General features: G+C 42.4%; 1 protein-coding gene across 2 annotated transcripts in view; it reads right to left on the bottom strand.

The window, feature by feature from the left end:
* ZNF148 (zinc finger protein 148) overlaps positions 1-18,532 on the bottom strand; it is a 50,483-nt gene that overhangs the window by 18,435 nt on the left and 13,516 nt on the right. The gene's annotated exons all lie outside the window — the stretch shown is intronic.

Genomic DNA, 18,532 nt, shown 5'->3' with positions numbered 1-18,532 from the left:
ATAGAGTCAACAACACATGCCTTTCTTGTAAGTACTGTCCAGGGATTTCAATACTTCATCTTTGTGGTAATAAGCTAAAGGAGATCAATCTAGCTCTCTCTCTCTCTCACACACACACACACACACACACACACTTTTTCAAATAGGTTGTGGTTGTCTTTTGACTACCAATATAACGGGGTGATACAGTAGTTATATGAATTGATAGCCAAAAGAAACTTAATACATCCCCTACCCTTTAAAGGAATCAAACTGCTTCCTCTGTCTCTCTTCCCCATCCCCTCCCCACCATTTTTTGTGCCTGATCCCTCTCCTGAAAATGCCTCCTTTCACTGTGTTCTCTCTTTTCCACTTCCCCCTTTTTGTATGTGCTGTCTGTCTCTCCTGCCACCACTGCCCCAGGCTACCAGAACAGCTTTATCATCACAAGGGAGAGGAAGGAGAATTTTTTGGCTCTTCTTGGGCCGCTGTTATTGCATGTGAAGGAAGGAAGAGGAGTAGTTAAACATACTTATAGGGGGGCAATCACCTCCACACCCACTCTGACACTAGAGCATGAGTCAGGGTGTATGGGCTTAGACACTGCCACCATTAATAGTGCAAAAACATAGTAGGAAATAGGCAGTAGTTCATCATGCTGAGGGGGAGGCTCAGTTCCACCTCAGTTAGGCTTTTTAGCTAATTAGGCTCTGGGTCAGCTCTGTCCCTAATGTTCTAATTGTCCAATTAAATAGCCAAAGAAGCCAAACCATCTTGCCCAGCAGTACAGAAGGGCTCTCCATCATCCCCTAAGAATTACACTGTGATGCCCTATAGGCAATTTAACATCCTGCTACTCGCAAAGCATACATTCCATCCACAAACTTGTATCAAACAGACCAAAGTGTAATGTTTAAACTTCAGTTTTCAGTTTGAAAATAGAAAATGTGTCTCAAAAAACACTTGCAGTGATTGAGAAAAATAATGAGGATTCTGGATTTATCCTAATTTCTAGTGAAGATCTGTTCATTTCACAAACCCACCACACAATCTGGCATGAAGGGCAGACTCGCCTCAAGTGGGGCCCACGAGCATTTGATGTTAGGAATGTGGTCCATTGACAGAACTGAGTGGTGAAGATTACACATTACTCATCTGCATCATACCCGATTCCAGACAGTACTATTGGTAGTCCTGATTCTTGTGAATATTCAATTCACTCAAGCAAATTAAAACAGAATTAAAAATGTAGCCAACATTACCATTCTCCAGCATTAATCTAGTCAAGACAGGAGAGGATCTGTGCCTGCGCTATCACACAAGAGCAAGAATCTCTAACTCCTTGAATACGTCAGAGAGGTGGCTAATTTTTGAGCTGTGCAGGATTGTCTAATAAGCCTCCTCCTTTTCAAGTTCAACTGCTCAACAGCCAAGTCAAAAGAGTGAAGCATGTTGGATATTCAAGATAAAGTGGACCTTGTACCCGTAAACTTTTCACTGCTGGAAGTCCGAATGGATTGACTACTGATGTATTCACTCAGCTTGACCCTAAATATGTAGGGCACTGACATCATTAAAAGATTTAATGATGTGGCTTCATTTGCTTTTTGGGAGACACTGAAACCCAAGCTTCTGCACATAAAAGGTCAAAGATATTTATAAATGAATAAGAAAGTAAAAAGGAACGAACAACCTTCAAAGATGTGGAAATATGAAAATGGAGGTATACACTTGAGACAAAAAAGTAATGACTGTTACTCCCCAAATCTACAACCTAACCTGTGAGGTAGCTGAAGAACAAGGCCTTTGATGAAACTAGAGAAGAGAGACCCCAACACATTTGCATGGAATTAATATTCCACTGAGCAATACCATACAAAAAGGGCCTACAGACCCTTTGTATTTTTCCAGAATAGATGTCCTCCTAGATTTCAACAAAAATGTTGAGAACTGTCATGTTAGAAGGGCTCGCTCGGTACACAAGATTCCATAAGTGTGAATATCAATGATTCAGAGACAGGTGTTCCTGCGAGATGCAGAAAACATAGTCTGTAGGGGCAGTTTCGGGTGATGAGGATCAACAATCTTTTGTCTTTACTGGAAAAGGTAGCAAAGTCTCTCTGCCGGCCAGCCCATGTGAATAATATAATAATAAATGGAGATATACCTATCTCATAGAACTGGAAGGGACCCTGAAAGGTCATCGAGTCCAGCCCCCTGCCTTCACTAGCAGGACCAAGTACTGATTTTGCCCCAGATCCCTAAGTGGCCCCCTCAAGGATTGAACTCACAACCCTGGGTTTAGCAGCCCAATGCTCAAACCACTGAGCTATCCCTCCCCCCAAGACTGGAAAGCAGTTGTCCAATCTTGCTGTTGTCAAGAGTCTGGAACAAAGTAAAAGTTCAGAACTTTCATATTTGATAAAATTTGCAAACAAATCTGTTTGTGGAAGGAAGCACATCTGGGTCAGGTAAATGAAGGTATTCTAAGTTTCCAATCTCGTGAGGAGAGTTCCTTCTAACTCTGCCAATCTGTTTGCCAGTTCAGCTTTGCTGGATCTCATATACTGCTAGAGATATAGGATTTTGAGACCTTTTCATTTAACTTTCTGCTTCTAGTGCCACCCTTACAGTAGACCAATTACTACCTTCTATATACATAGTGGATATTCTAGCAGGGATTTTGCAAAGAAGTGATCTGGCACCAATGGAGTACTCAGCGCTAAAGGACAGTTGGTTGAATCTGTTCTGAAATGGTCTGCAGAAACAAAGTTCAAAATTTGGATCTACTGACTCTGAAATAACATTGAAGGAGCATTATCTTATTAAGTTTCTGATGCTCTTTCAAACAGTCTGAAGCCATCAAACAGAACTTATATCAGACTGCCCCACTAAGTGTGAAAAGAGCCAATCTGAGGCACTAAGGACAATTTGAAAATTTTATCCTGCTAAACTCGGTAGTTTTTTTCTGAGCAGATACTATGTGCTTGGGAGGGATCTAGTCAGAACAGACTAGTGTCTCCAGGGATAGTTATATAAGCAACTTTGAAGCCTTTCTTATGCATCATCTTCAGGGCACTTCTCTTCAAATGAAGGGACACCGACTCTTCAATGTTTAAAGCAGGGTTAGGTTATCTCATCTAAGTTAAAACGTATTTCCAGTTGTCTGAATCACATATTACCAAAGAAGAGAATGAGAGTTCACCCTTTTCAAGGGATGAAGTGCACCAGGAATGTCACCAATGATCCCAGGGAAAGAAACTGTAATCCATAGAAATTTTTTTGGAGGTAACTGGGGTTTCATGGCAGTAGGGTGAAGTAGTAGTTCTCCATCAATGCTGCTGAAGGTTTTCTGGAGAGGACTTGCAACAATAGACCACAGTAATACTAAAATGAGAGGGAGATGGTTCAGTTGAAGGGGGCAGGATGATCTTAGGCCTCCATCTTTGGAGGTTTTTAAGAACAGGTTGAACAAACACCTGTCAGAGTTGGTCCATATATATTTAATCCTGCTCAGTGCCCGAGGATGGACTAGATGATCTCTTGAGGCCCCTTCTAGCCCTACATTTCTATGATTCTATACATGTTGAGGTCTACTGCAGTATTAGCTTACTGCACTGCAGCCTTCATAGGAACCAGCTAGAGAGGTGCTGAGATGGGGAAGTGCAAACTGCTAAAAAGCAAGCATTCAAGTGTGAAAAACAGCAGCTGCAGTCCGTCTGGTCAAGGCACAGCTGAAAGCAGCGCTAGGGACTGCTCCAGATACAGAATATTGTTACACTGCTCTGAAATCAGGCCCAAATTGAGGAATTCCGGGATTTAAAGCTATTTCCTTGCAGAAAGGTACGGAGAATAATGAGAAAAGGGTCTCAGAAAGAGAGCAAAGGACTCTGCTGCTGCTGTCACCAATGAATTGGGGCAGACTGGTGAAACATAGCAGCAGAATGCTAGAGGAACAATTGGTAATGTGCAGCAGCTGCCTAGCAGAGGACACACACTGATAGTAAGCCAATGCTCAAACCACTGAGCTATTTGTAACATATTGTCAGCTGTTTTACTCATTTAAATTGTAAGGGATATGAATACATGGCTGCTTTTCACACTGATTAGTAGGCTAGTCCTGAGATAGTAGGCTTCAGGTACGTTTTTCAAGTTCTGATCTTGAGTCACCTCAGGTGCATTGTAAAAGCAGGTTTTTAGATATCTGGCCTTCCATACAAAAATAATGAGGACTCAATCTGCAGCATAACACTACAACTGATGAAACACAATCCTAGTCTACATAAAATCTAAACACGGAACAAAATAATATGAAAGTAAAGAAAAACATAAAAATAGGCTATTAGTCCAAATGAGACGTGTCCTGATTGGAACTGCCTCAGCAAATCAAGCATAGTTGACCACAAGATGCTTTGCGGGGGGGAGGGCGGGGAGGAGGGCAGAGGTTGCTTCAGTAAGCAGAATCATATTATTTTAATTGAAACCAAGAAAAAAATGCTCTTGGCAGAATAACAGACTGACCAGAAAAAGTAAGCTGAAGTTTTCAAAATAATTCACCTGGACCTGTAGTAGGTCAACCAGTAAGTTAGAACAAACTACATCTGTGAAAGAAGATATCCCCAAAATAAGATTATCCTTGACAGAAGCCATGATAATACACACCACATACTTGTGTAAATTAGTATATCTCCTGACATAAAACATTGTGATTTTTAACATAAAACAGCAGTCTTTTTCCTGGGATTCAAAACTTTTATTTAATAAGATTTTTAGCACAATCTTTGAAAATATAGTTAAAAATCTCTCAATAAAGACAGAGGTCCAATTATAAAAAGGTAACATAAAAGGTATAACTTAAATGATCCAAAGCTAAAAGAAATGCAGAGTTAAGGTGTTCCTTGTGCTTGATAGCGATTCCCCAAATTCATCGCCTCGAGCAAGGCATTTGAATGTGGGGCTCCAGAGGACAGACTGCACGGATATGTATACCAAGAAAAAAAGAAAAAGAAAAAGAAAAAGAAAGGACTGGAAAAAACAACCTCAGAACAGTTGCTCCATCCTAGAGCTTCTTTCTCTTTTGATACAATGCTCAGCAACTGCTTGCAGAACACAGCATTTCTCGCATACGGCCACCAGAGGCTTTTCTTGCAGCCACAGACACCTGGGCAGTGATTGGGAGGTGAGAGGGGGCAAACCATTGGCCCCTACCCTGGGTCTGCAAGTAGGGGTTGGGCTTTGCACCCACAACGCTGGAAGAACAGACAGCCGGTGTGAGTTCCCCACCTTCCATGCGTGGTGGGGCTCAGGCTTCCGGTTTCAGCCCGGGGTGGCGGGCGGCAAGCTTCAGCCATGTGGCGGCAGGCTCCAGCCACTGTGCTTCAGGCTCACCACCCCCCTCATCGCCTCTGGCCCCTGCTGCCTTCCCCAGTCCCTGACCCATCCATCCGATCACCCCTAGCCCCCAAGGCCTCCCTACTCACCTCCCCATCCAAGGCTTACTTTGTCTCCCAGCTTGCCAGGGCTGAGTAAGTAAGTCTGCTGCGAAAACTGATATTTGTATAAAAAGAAGAACAGGAGTACTTGTGGCACCTTAGAGACTAACAAATTTATTAGAGCATAAGCTTTCGTGGACTACAGCCCACTTCTTCGGATGTAGTCCACGAAAGCTTATGCTCTAATAAATTTGTTAGTCTCTAAGGTGCCACAAGTACTCCTGTTCTTCTTTTTGCAGATACAGACTAACACGGCTGCTACTCTGAAACCTGATATTTGTATGTTTGTTAATACCACTTTTCACTGCCTCCCAGCTAGCTAACAAGTCTGCTGCTGAGCAAAGTGATATTAACAAACGGCAGTGAAAAGTGATTTAACAAACATACAAATATCACTTTTCACAGAGGCAGACTTACTAGCTAGTAATTCTATTTAAAAACAAAAAAAAAAACAGACGCCAAAAAAGCAAAAGAAACAACAACAAAAAAGACAAGAACATGCAAAGCACCTTATTTGTGTTTCTATTCTGGTTAGGTCTTCTAAAGAATAGAGACAACTGCACATTGTTATTATTATTGAGGCTGCAAAAAAAAAACCCCTACATAGATAAATTACAATGATTTGGACAGGTATGTGTGCATATTTATTTGTTTTTCCTAAAGTTAATTAAGTTTTTCACAAAAATTGTCATATTGGCCACCAGCAAGAGTTGGTGACCGCACTCGAAGGCCACCAAAAAATTTGTTGTGAGAACCCCTTCTAGAGCCACTGAACCATGTTGATTTGTTTCAAAAACTGCTACTCAGACAAACCCTACTACAGCACTTCAGAACAGTTAGTTTCAGTGTGCCTCACATACCTTTTTCCAAAGACTCCTGGTACATGCAGGAGATCTAAGGATATATCTGCACTACAGCTAGGAACGAGCCTTCCACTTGGGTAAATGGACTTGCTAAAAATAGCAGTGTGGACATTGTGGCTCAGGCAGCATCTTGGGCTCTCAAGCCCACCCCAACCCCCGACTCAGAATGTAAAAAGTACTTAGCTGAAAATGTCTTGAAAGCAAAATGTTGTTGCCTTTGCCTATTTAGAACAACCACCACCATATTTTGGCAGTGGGTAGAAAAGAAATGTGTCCTGATAATGTAACCTGATAGCCACTGCCAAGTTGACCCATTCTGCACAAAATGACCCTAACAAGTTCACTATAAACAAAATATACAGAGTTGTAAAGAAGCTTACAAGAAATAAGGTGGAAGGAATCTGAAGGATGCTGTGAAAATCCTGCAGAACTGTTAAAAAGTTCTTGGCCAGCTATTATTTTATGGTTGCAGATACTGTTCAGTATCATCCGGAGAGCAGAGTTGGTCCCATACGACGGGCAAAAAAGTGATATTCTACCATTTTGGAAACATAAAGGCAGCAATTGAGCCTGCTGTAATTGTTGCATTACTCTTCTGTCCACCCCAGGGAAAGTTTTTGCTTCTATCTTGTTGGCCCAAACTGCTGATATCTTAAGCAATAAGACAAGACCACAACAAGCTGGTTTCATTCCCCGCTGTTCAAGGAGCAAATTTTCACAGCTTATTCAGAAGGCACAAGTAGTCAAGTGCCCCATTCACATTACATTTGTGGATATCAAGGCATTTGATTCTGTTGACAGGGTATTGCTTTGGCTGATCTTGAAATTCGCAGGCATCCCTGATAAGCTCTGTAGAATGTTTCGTCTTCTACATGACGACTCTTCAAGCTTCATTGTTGTAAATCAGAAAAGAACTGCCTTCTTCCAAAATTAGGTTGGATGTTCAGCAAGGACATGTTACTACTCCAAAATTCTTCAGTGCCATCATAGATTACATGCTTGAGCAGACAATAAGTAAATGCAGGTTAGGCATATGTCTTGATGATAAGAACCTTACCATCATCAATTTTGCCAACAATAGAGCACTAGCTGTCAAATCAACAGACGATATGGTTGTGGCTCTTAAATCTCTGGAAAACTCAGCAGCCAAAGTCAGCCTGAAAATTAATTGGGGTAAACCCAAAATTCTTCCAATTTCGAATATGCTGTGGCCTTTAGCATATGAATGACCACCCATCTGGGATTATCAGTGATTTCATCAACATTGTCTGTGTTGTTGATAATACAAGCAGTGTCAAGAAAGAACGTGAAGCCTGCACTTCAAAAGCTCATCAGTAATAGGGCACTTTATTAAGAATGTCTTTCATGAACCAAACACCCTGATAAGTACAGAGACAAAGCTGAGGATAAATAAAGCTTCTGTGGTCAGTATTCTGACCTATGGGACTGAAACATGGTGCTTCTCTATCCAGATTTAAAAAAAGTTGGACACCATTCAGATGAAGCATGTCCAAATGATCAAAAAATATCAAATGGAAAGTCTAATGAAGAAATACAGGAGTACTTGTGGCACCTTAGAGACTAACAAATTTATTAGAGCATAAGTCCATTTTCTAGCTAAACAGGTCGTGCTCTGTCATACAGTCTCCCAACACTCTCTAAGGTGGTATGGTCATCTGCTTCAAATGCCTACCATCTTCCCCGCGAGACTCATTTTCTACTTTGACCCAATCAAAGCAGGGTGGAAAAGACCCCCAGAAGACCTAAAACACAATGGTTAGGCAGTGTCGACAGATCCCTGTCCCTCACAGCCATTCTATCCTGTTATGCACCAGATTTGACTCAGGACAGCACATCATGGAGTTGCATGATGTATTCTGTGGCCTGTACGCTGTCCAAATGACTGCATCAGAACTAACCTAACTCGATAATTAGGATGATAGTGACAACTCAGTGGAGTAGGACAGATATCCCAGAGGAAAGAATCAGCTTGTTTAACATCAGGGTAGAATGCAAGACCAAGCTCTTTTTTCACTTTGACTGGTGGTGGACGGGTGTATACATGTGTTTTTCCTTTTATTCTTGTACAAATAAAGTTGGTTTTATTAAATAATTAACATGCACCTTGAGATACTAATTGGGTGCATTTCAGAAATCTTAGACATAAATTAATATTAATAAAATTAAATTAGTATGTGCAATATAGCCTTAGGAGAATTTGGGAGATTTTAATGATTGAATAGACAACTTGCGCAAAAGAAAAGAGAGGGGAAGTATCTGGAAAAACTGATAACATAAATAAAAGAGGAAGGAAAATGTCTATCTGCTCTCACATATCAAACGTGCATTCTTTAGGTTTCACACTGCTTTTTATTTATCTACCTACCTACTGTAGAATAGAAGTTGTTGAAATTTTTTGTCAAAAAAAATAAAAATAAAAAATGGTCCTTTTTAATGAAAATATTTATATACTTTTAAAAAATGTATTTCTAAATTTTCTGAGTTTCAAACAAAACATCAAAAAGTTTTGAGTTTTCATCATTTTCGTTTCCTCCCCAACACCCCATTGTCTCCATCTTTTTACAGAGGCAAAACTGCAAAAAGAAAAAAAGGAGCAAAAAGGGGGGGAAAGATCCCACTCCAAAATGGAATATCTGCATATTTTTTAAAATAACTTTCTGGGGGGAAATTATTTACCATTTATCAGGCAATTCTACTGTGAAACTTAATTAAATAATGTATTATGAACAGATGCAGGCACTAATTCCCTCTCACTGTGCATTCCAAATTTCAGCCAGGAATAAATGTAAAAATCGTGTGTATAATGGAAATTCTATCACATCTTTCTCATCTAGATGCCATGCTAATAAATCTCTCTTCAGGATTTCCCAAAATCAAAATCAAGATACAATTTGATTCAAGTTATAAAATGGCCTCAGAGCAGAAATATTCCCCCCATCCCCCATAATAGAAATACTCTGATAATGTTGCTTCTTAAAAATGCAACTCCACATTTTTGTTGGGTATTGTTTTAGACTAAGTTAAAGGTAAAAAAAGCTTTCAAGGAAACAAATACCTGAAGCTAGAAAATACAAGTGTGATGGTTCTTCCCACTATGTCCTATTTCCCACAACAATCTTTGGAAAAAGGTTTAGTGTTTTGTCCCCCAGCAGAAAATTCTGCTGAGTCCACTCGTGCAAACAGTACACCAAGGAAGCTTAACAAATTTTGATGCAACATTTGGACATTCCCAGGCATGATGTCTATTCTTCGGGCTTGTCTACATGGAAAAGTTATACATAAGCCAAGGTGTGAATTTAAACAGATATAGTTATACCAGGACAACTCCTTGTGTTCTGATTCCCATAGAAGAGTGCCTTTTTTCAGTTTAGCTTACACCAGCAGTTCTCAAACTGTGGTTCGCAACCCCATTTTAATGGGGTCATCAGGACTGGCGTTAGACTTGCTGAAGCCCAACCCTCACCACCTGGGCCAAAGCCTGAGACCCGCTGCCCTTGGGCTTTGTCTTTGCCCCCCCCAGCCTGCCCAGGACAGCAGGGCTCGGGCAGGCTCGGGCCCCCCTTCCGGGGTCGTGTAGCAATTTTTTTTTGTCAGAAGGGGGTTGTGATGCAATGATGTGTGAGAACCCCTCGCTTACATTAATTCGAAGAGGGTTAAGGTAAACCAAAAAAGTCACTTTTATTCTGGAATAAGTTATATCAGTATAACTATACCAGTATAATTACACAGGTATAACTGAGGCTAGGTCTACACTACCCGCCTGAATCGGCGGGTAGAAATCGACCTCTCGGGGATCCCCGAATCGACGCTCTTACTCCACCAGCGGAGGTGGGAGTAAGCGCCGTCGACAGAAAGCCGCAGAAGTCGATTTTGCCGCCGTCCTCACAGCGGGGTAAGTCGGCTGCGATACGTCGAATTCAGCTACGCTATTCATGTAGCTGAATTTGCGTATCTTAAATCGACTCCCCCCTGTAGTATAGATGTACCCTGATAAAAACTGGTAAAAACCTTCCCCAATAAGCAACTTTTGCTGAAGCCTCATTAAAAAAAAAAAAAAAAAAATAGCAGCAGATCACACTCGCACAACAAAAGACAAGTGGCGGTTTTAAATGAATCAATCACAAAATTCAGGTAGGAAAAAACAAACAAACAAAAGCCTCCAGTCCAGTTCCATAGGCCATTCCGTGTCTTATTCTTGTGTCTGTGTTCTTATTTTGCCAGAACCACTCAGTCCAAACCCTAACTGTATGTACACTGGTGAGTAGGAAAGTTAAGACTGGAATAGGAACCCTACCTAGGCCAAAATTTACACCAACAGAGGATTTATATTTAAATTCTCAATTAGAATTTTTTTACAGGAGGAAATAGGGAAATATTCCTGCAATTCTTTATGCTAACAAAAAGAGAGATGGCAAAATGACCTAATAATGCTTTAAAAACTGTAAGTGCTTAACATGTTGTATTTTTATCCTTTGTATTAATAAAACAATACTATCAGCAGAACCCTCTTCGGAAATTAAGAAAAGTAGCACTCATGGTAATAAATTATAGCTGTTGAGTTTTGAATTGCAAAGAAAGTTACCAAACATAAATCAACACACAGAAAAAAAGTTGACAGATCATGAAATTAGAGAATTCTAACTGTACCGTATGACTGGAAGCCTCTTAAAACTCAGATCATCCAGAATATGCCCCTGTGAATAACTATGTTGCTGAACTTGTGCCAATATAGGCCCTGATCCTGCAAAGATGTACCTATATGCTTAACTTTGTGCACTGTGAATATCCCCAATAAAATGTGGGACTCCTCACAGCGGGACTATTTATAGTGCATGTGTGAAAATCTTTAGAGGTTTGGAGCCATAGTCTAGAACTTTCTGCTTTTTCTAAATTCTATATTAGTTGACCATTTATCATAAATCATACTGTAACATATCTAGAACATATTCAATACTGAACACAAGTCTCAAAAAGCTTTCCATATTACTTCAGCAACAAAGCAAGTTAAAAACCACAAGCCAGTGAGGCAACCACATTTTAGCCATTCAAAAAGCCATGGATGAAAATAAAATATGCAACATTTGTTTACTTTCTGAACTGGAAAGATCCATGAATCTTGTGACACTGTATTGTCAGCTTCTCTACAACATTAGTAAACGCAATATTTCAAAAAAACATTAGAATTTCTACTACTGTACAGTTGAAATGAATAGAATACATACGGTATCTGTGTCCTTACATTGTGAAACAAACATTAAGAAGTCTTAGCTCTAGCTCTACTATAGGTGGGATAGCAGCACTGCTTATATTTAAGATTGCCTGACACTTCTCTGTTTTCAGTTGCTTATATCTTTGCCAAACTTCAGCTGGTTTGGCTGAAATTTTCCATGCCAGATGTCTGCCATGGGCTGAATTTTTGTTTTGTTTTGTTTTTTTGTTTGTTTGGGTGGGGTTTTTTTTATAATATTTCAGCCAAAACAGTTCAGCAGTTTCTGAGAGCAACGCCAGAGAAAAAAATACACCATTGTATTTGTCCATGTTCTTTTGCCCATATTAAAAAATTCTAGTGACCTTTTCTTTGAAAAGCTCTAATGCCCCCATCCTTTGGAGAAGGAACTTGGAATTTGGCAAGGGATGGCTTTTGTATTAGGGATGTGCCTTTTCTGCCCCCATGTCAGGGCCCATCTGCAGGTGGCTTGTGTGCATTCATCAGTTACCAAGTTGCAGTCAGGAGATGGGTAGCCAGGTTGGAGTTGGGCCAGGTTCAGGCACCAGGCAAAAAGCAGAGTTGGGGATGAACCAGGGTCAGAAGTTGGAGACTAGGGTCCACAGCAAAGCAAGCTCTAGAGCAGAAGCAAGGAGGCAATCTGCATTGCTGCTCAGGCTGCTCCCCATGATGGCTTCCTAGTTTATATACCAGCAATCAGTGGACTGATGGGGGCAGCCACACAGGGCCTGTTGGGTGGTACTTCCTGCAGTGTCTAGCTTCAGAGTGTCCTCCAGCAGAAATCCAGCCTAAGCGTCCCATTGCAATGAAGAAGTGTCAGCAGCCCAGAACCTCATGGTCCCATGTTCTAGTTCTGCAGGTTCTTCTACCCCATGAAAATCCACACAAATTTGGCCAAATTATCATCCTCTGAAAAAATTCAGTTGGCACATGCTCAACAGACTTCTGTCTGCACTGGGACTGTCTGAGCAAGGACACTGGGATTGGGAGGTGGGGATAGAAACAGCAAGTGGGGGTAAGAATGAGACCAGATGAGAACCCTAGCCTCTGCTCTTTACATTGTTTCCTAAGAATACAAAATTCATGGTCTCAGTCCTGATCCTCAAGGCCATCAACAGCCTGGGCCCAGAATACCTAGAAGAGCCCCTCTAAATTTCTGGAGCGAGGACCACAGCTGACAGCTCCACTCCTCAGGCACAACAGAACTGCAATTGTCTACAGTAAAGGTACAGCTTGCATGAGCAGGAGAAAGCTATCTCAGGGGTCCATCTAAGATTGTGGAATAAATTCCCACAGTAACTAAGAGTGACCATAAACCTCACTATTACCCCTGCAAACACAAGGAAAAAGTTATTTGACTTTGCTTGTATTAATGTAAACACACAGTACAGTGTACATATATTAAAATAAAATAGAAATTAAAAATTCCTGTACAACACTGACCTGGAGAGAGGAAGAGAGAAATACAAGTGACAGTTACTAATCATGATCTTTAATGCACTTCTGGAAGGTGTTCAGACACTATGATGATGAGAGCTGTATAAGAACCTCAAGAGGAGAGAATAGTAAAGATGACATTGAAATAAGTATCAGGCCTAGAGGTATCTCAGGCAATATTCCATTACGATAACCCCTTCTGATTTTTTATGCATAATGAACAACAGGGGGCAGAGAACCTTGCAACACTCCATAGAGAAGAGTATTGAGTAATGATGAGAAAATGTCTATCACCACATTTTGAAATCTCTCTTCCAGTTATGGAACTCAGTGACTGAAGAACAATTCTGCTCATCACAGTCAGGAATAGCTGCCTGGCCATCAATACCATGCTATCAACTGTATCAAAGGCTGTTGTCAGTATCTAACATTATCAGCAAGGATCATTAGAGCATTCAGCAAGTTGATCAGAACATGTCAGTATTACAAGACAGTCTGAACACAGACTGAAAGAAATAAAATAACTAATCAACCGCAGACTGGTGGGAACAGAACACCCAAGTCATGCCTTTCTCAAAAATCTTTTCCAAACATGAAAAATTAGAAATCAGGCAAAACTGTCAGAATACAGAATTTTTTTTAAATTAAGGCCCACACCTTCATACACTTAAGCACAATCAAGACCTTATTAACTTAAACAGAGTCACTGACATTTATTAGCAGCAAGCCCATCGCTAACCCACTGGCAGCCAAAGAGGTACATGACGTTTGTGGTCAGAATAAACCCATTGAGAACCATTCTGATCTTGGAATCTGAAACTCAGCCAGGACAGACCGGGTACAGACATCTTGTTCAGCTTAGATATTGATACCACAGTCATAAACCAATCTTTTCTAACCTGGTTGAACTATTGTCCAAAGAATGAGGAAAAAGTGTTAAGAGCAAACAACTGCTGAATCCATTATGGGTCACTGGCATACAGTATTTACCAGACTACCAACAACCCAAACTAGTTCTGCCAGATAATTCTTCACTCTAGTCTAGTCTCACTAAGAGAACTTTAAGAAAAAGAAAAACCTATTGGCCTCCACCACAGATTCCCAGTGGGTTGGCTTTCACCAGGACTTCAGTCTTGTCCCTGACTTTTTAATTACTCAAGCCTATTATTAAATCAAGCTAAACGGATGACACAAAAAGAGAGGATGTCTTGGAGCCAATTCATGAATAGCAATGGGAAACACAGTTATACCAATTCATTAACCCACTGCAGAAATGACTCGATAGCAATTCAGACGAGAACAGTTCTCTGGAACAGGCACTTTTCTGGGGAAGGACCACTGAAACTGAGCCTTGACCTTAGTGGCACTGGTACCCTGATCCCTGTCTGAACTAATTAAGTGTCAGAATACAATAGAACAGACATTTGGACTGATCCAAAAACAAGGCAAAAGTATGTTTCCATCTCTGTGTGTACTCCCTGTACTTATCAGGGACAAACTGATAAAAGACACTGGTTCCATGAATTCACAGCCAATAATTAAGAACTATCATCTGCACTGACTTGGAAACCTCCTAGCATCAACAGCCAAGGGGACTCCACCACCAAGCCAGAATTGGTGTAATACGGTCACTGCAACCAACATCACAAAAAAGGCAGGAAACTACGGGTTTGTCTACACTACTGGCTGGATCGACGGGCAGTGATCGATCCAGCGGGGGTCGATTTATTGTGTCTAGTATAGACGCAATAAATCGACCTCCGATCACTCTAGCATCGACGCCAGTACTCCACTTCAACGAGAAGCGCAAGGGGAATTGACGGGAGGGCGTCTCCCATCGACACACCACAGTGAAGACATCGTGGTAAGTAGATCTAAGTACGTGGACTTCAGCTACATTATTCACATAGCTGAAGCTGCGTAACTTAGATCGATCCCCCCCATAGTGTAGACCAGCCCTACATTCTGGTTTAATATATACACTCTGACTAATGTCCCACAGTCACATTCAACACATGCTATAGCTTCTATATGGTGTTCAGGGCCTACATAGAGTGTAATGCTGTTATTCCAGATATTAATTCCATAACGCATATAACGGCTGACCACCTAATAACAGTTAGGTTGCTGGACAGTTAGATATAGCTGATGTACATTTCTTTAATTTAAAACTATGTAGTGTAATGTATAATATTCATAAAAACTGTATATGCCTTTCCCTTATCCTTTGTATGTTGCTTGTCTTCTCAGATGCCAAGCTCTCAGGACACAGACTATTTCCCTGTGCTGGTGGGTATAAATAAGCACGTGGACATTGTCCAGCACACTGTACTACCAGATTACAAATAAGAAGTAACAAAATAATAAGGCGGTCTAGGAGTCACAAATAAGGCATTTATCCAAAGAGTCTGAAAGAGATAATCCTGATTATCTTGCAAAAAAAGGCATTTTGGGGACACCTTTCCACCTGGGAATTCAAAAAATTTGCTACTTGGCCAAAGGATTGCCATCCTCCCCAAGACCAACAATGCAGACAAAAAACACTCTCATCACACTCTCAAGATTAAATAATTTGCTTTTAGGTTAAACTCAAACCCTTCAAGTTGTAAAAGTACTAAATACAATCTTACCTGAGCTGTTTGGTGATGCTGTTTCAAAACTCAACTTATCAGAAGGTCAGAGGTTCAGATTTTCAATGCTGGCTGTCAGCCAGACTGAATATAAAAACTTTCCAGGCACCATAGTGCATCATCCCCACCACATAAGATGACAAGCTCCTAGTGCTGCCCCCTGCATGCTTCTCCCATGCTGAATGCAAACACTGTTTAATTGTTTAATTAGTGTAGACCTTGAATGATACCACATTGCATAAAATGCACTGAAGATTCCTGTCAGTCAACTAATTTGAGCTAGAAATACATTTTAATTTATTTAGTTCTTTGGATAAATCATCAACTTGTATATAAATACCAAGTCTGATGGGGTGTACACAGACCCCGCACGGATGAGGAAGGTCTGAGATAGGCCCTGCGGCAGCCTGGGCTAACCGCCCCCCCCCCCCCCCCCGGCCAAGGCCCTGTCAATCTTGTATGATAGGGAGGAAGCTTTTAAAAGGGAGGAACGGCAGCCAGCTATTGTGGAGATGAGGAGGCAACTGCCCTAAGCAGCAGACTGCAGGAGTGACTCCGCCCTGGTCTACACTACGGGTTTAGGTCGACTTTAGCAGCGTTAAACCGAATTAAGCCTGGACACGTCCACACAACGAGGCCCTTTCTTTCGACTTAAAGGGCCCTTTAAACCGGTTTCTTTACACCACCTCCGACGAGGGGATTAGTGATAAAACCGGCCTTTGCGGGTCGGAATTGGGGTAGTGTGGACGGAATTCGATGTTATTGGCCTCCGGGAGCTATCCCACAGTGCTTCATTGTGACCGCTCTGGACAGCGCTCTCAACTCAGATGCACTGACCAGGTAGACAGGAAAAGACCCGCGAAGGTTTGAATTTCATTTCCTGTTTGCCCAGCGTGGAGAGCACAGGTGACCACGCAGAGCTCATCAGCACAGGTAACCGTCATGGAATCCTCCCAGGATCGCAAAAGAGCTCCAGCATGGACCGAACGGGAGGTACGAGATCTGCTCGCCATATGGGGAGATGAAGCAGTGATAGCTGAACTCCGTAGCAGTAAAAGAAATGGAAAAGTATTAGAAAAGATCTCCAAGGCCATGAAGGACCGAGGCCATAACAGGGACACACAGCAGTGCCGCGTGAAAATTAAGGAGCTACGGCAAGCCTACCACAAAGCCAGAGAAGCAAACGGAAGGTCCGGGGCAGAGCCGCAAACTTGCCGCTACTACGCGGAGCTGCATGCGATCCTAGGGGGTGCAGCCACCACTACCCCAACCGTGTGCTATGACTCTCTCACTGGAGAAACACACAGGGAAGACGGTTCGGGGAACGAGGAAGATGACGATGGAGGTACTGTAGGTAGCTCACAGCAGCAAGGAAGCGGAGAAACCGGTTTCCCCAACAGCCAGGATATGTTTGTGACCCTGGACCTGGAACCAGTAACCCCCGAACTCACCCAAGACCCTCAGGGCACACAGGAGACCTCTGGTGAGTGTAACTTTGTAAATATTTGTAAACATTACAAAAAAAAAGCAAGCAAGTCTGTCAACGTGTATGGGGATGGAGCGGAAATCCTCCAGGGACATCTCCAGAAAGCTCTCCTGGTTGAAATGAGGTGATTTTATTAAGGGGGACATTCAGAGGCGCCCGTTCCTGCTCTTCTGACCAGAAATGTTCCCCGCTGTTAACCACGCGGTGGGGGGGAGGGGTGAAGTGATCATCCCAGAGAATCGTGTGTGTGTGTGGGGGGGTGGTTTACTTGTGTTTGTGCCGCATGTTAACCGGGAAACCGCAGCCCCCTCCTTTTACATTGAAACCCCATTTTAAATGGACAACCCAATTCATCCTTGATATGGGAAATGCGCTGCTGTTTGCAACCTTTCCCGCATGTTAAGAAGGTTAAAAAAGCCAAAACACTGTGGCCTACGATGGCTGCCTGCAAGCCGAAATATGCGACCTTGTAATGAAAGAGTGTACCCATTGTTCCCTAAAATGTGTCTTTTTTAACCACCTCTCCCTTCTCCTCCACCAGCTGCAAATGTTTCTCCTTCGCAGAGGCTCGTGAACATTAGAAAGAGAAAACGTAAGACGAGGGACGAGATGTTCACGGAGCTGCAGATGTCCGCCCAGGCTGATAGAGCACAGCAGAATGCGTGGAGGCAGTCAATGTCGGAGATGAGAAAAACCCAATATGAACGAGAGGAGAGGTGGCGGGCTGAATCGCGGGAAGAACAGAGCAAGTGGCGGGCTGAAGACGATAGGTGGCGTCAGCTTGCAGACAGACGGCAAGAGGCAATGCTCCGTCTGCTGGAGCATCAAAGTGATATGCTCGAGCGTATGGTTGAGTTGCAGGAAAGGCAGCAGGAGCAGAGACCGCCGCTACAGCCCCTGTGTAACCAACAGCCCTCCTCCCCAAGTTCCATAGCCTCCTCACCAAGACGCCCAAGAACACGGTGGGGGGGCCTCCGTCCACCCAGTCACTCCACCCCAGATGATCGCCAAAGCATCAGAAGGCTGGCCTTCAATAAGAGTTAAAGTTTTAAAATGCAGTGTGTCCTTTTCCATCCCTCCTCCCCCACCCATCCCAGGCTACCTTGGCAATTATCCCCCTACCTCTGTAAGGAACTAATAAAGAATGCATGAATGTGAAAAAACAATGACTTTATTGCCTCTGCAAGCGAGAGGGGAGGGTGGGGTGGGGTGGTTGGTTTACAGGGAAGTAGAGTGAACCGGGTGGGGGGGGGGGGTGGAGGGTTCATCAAGGAGAAACAAACAGAAGTTTCACACAGTAGCCTGGCCAGTCACAAAACTCGTTTTCAAAGCTTCTCTGATGCGCACCGCGCCCTGCAGTGCTCCTCTAACCGCCCTGGTGTCTGGCTGCACGTAAT

Source organism: Malaclemys terrapin, chromosome 11 (genome assembly GCF_027887155.1).
Source record: "Malaclemys terrapin pileata isolate rMalTer1 chromosome 11, rMalTer1.hap1, whole genome shotgun sequence".
Classification (NCBI taxonomy): domain Eukaryota; kingdom Metazoa; phylum Chordata; order Testudines; family Emydidae; genus Malaclemys; species Malaclemys terrapin.
The sequence above is the reverse complement of the archived record's forward strand: the minus strand, read 5'-3'. Positions and strand labels throughout refer to the sequence as shown.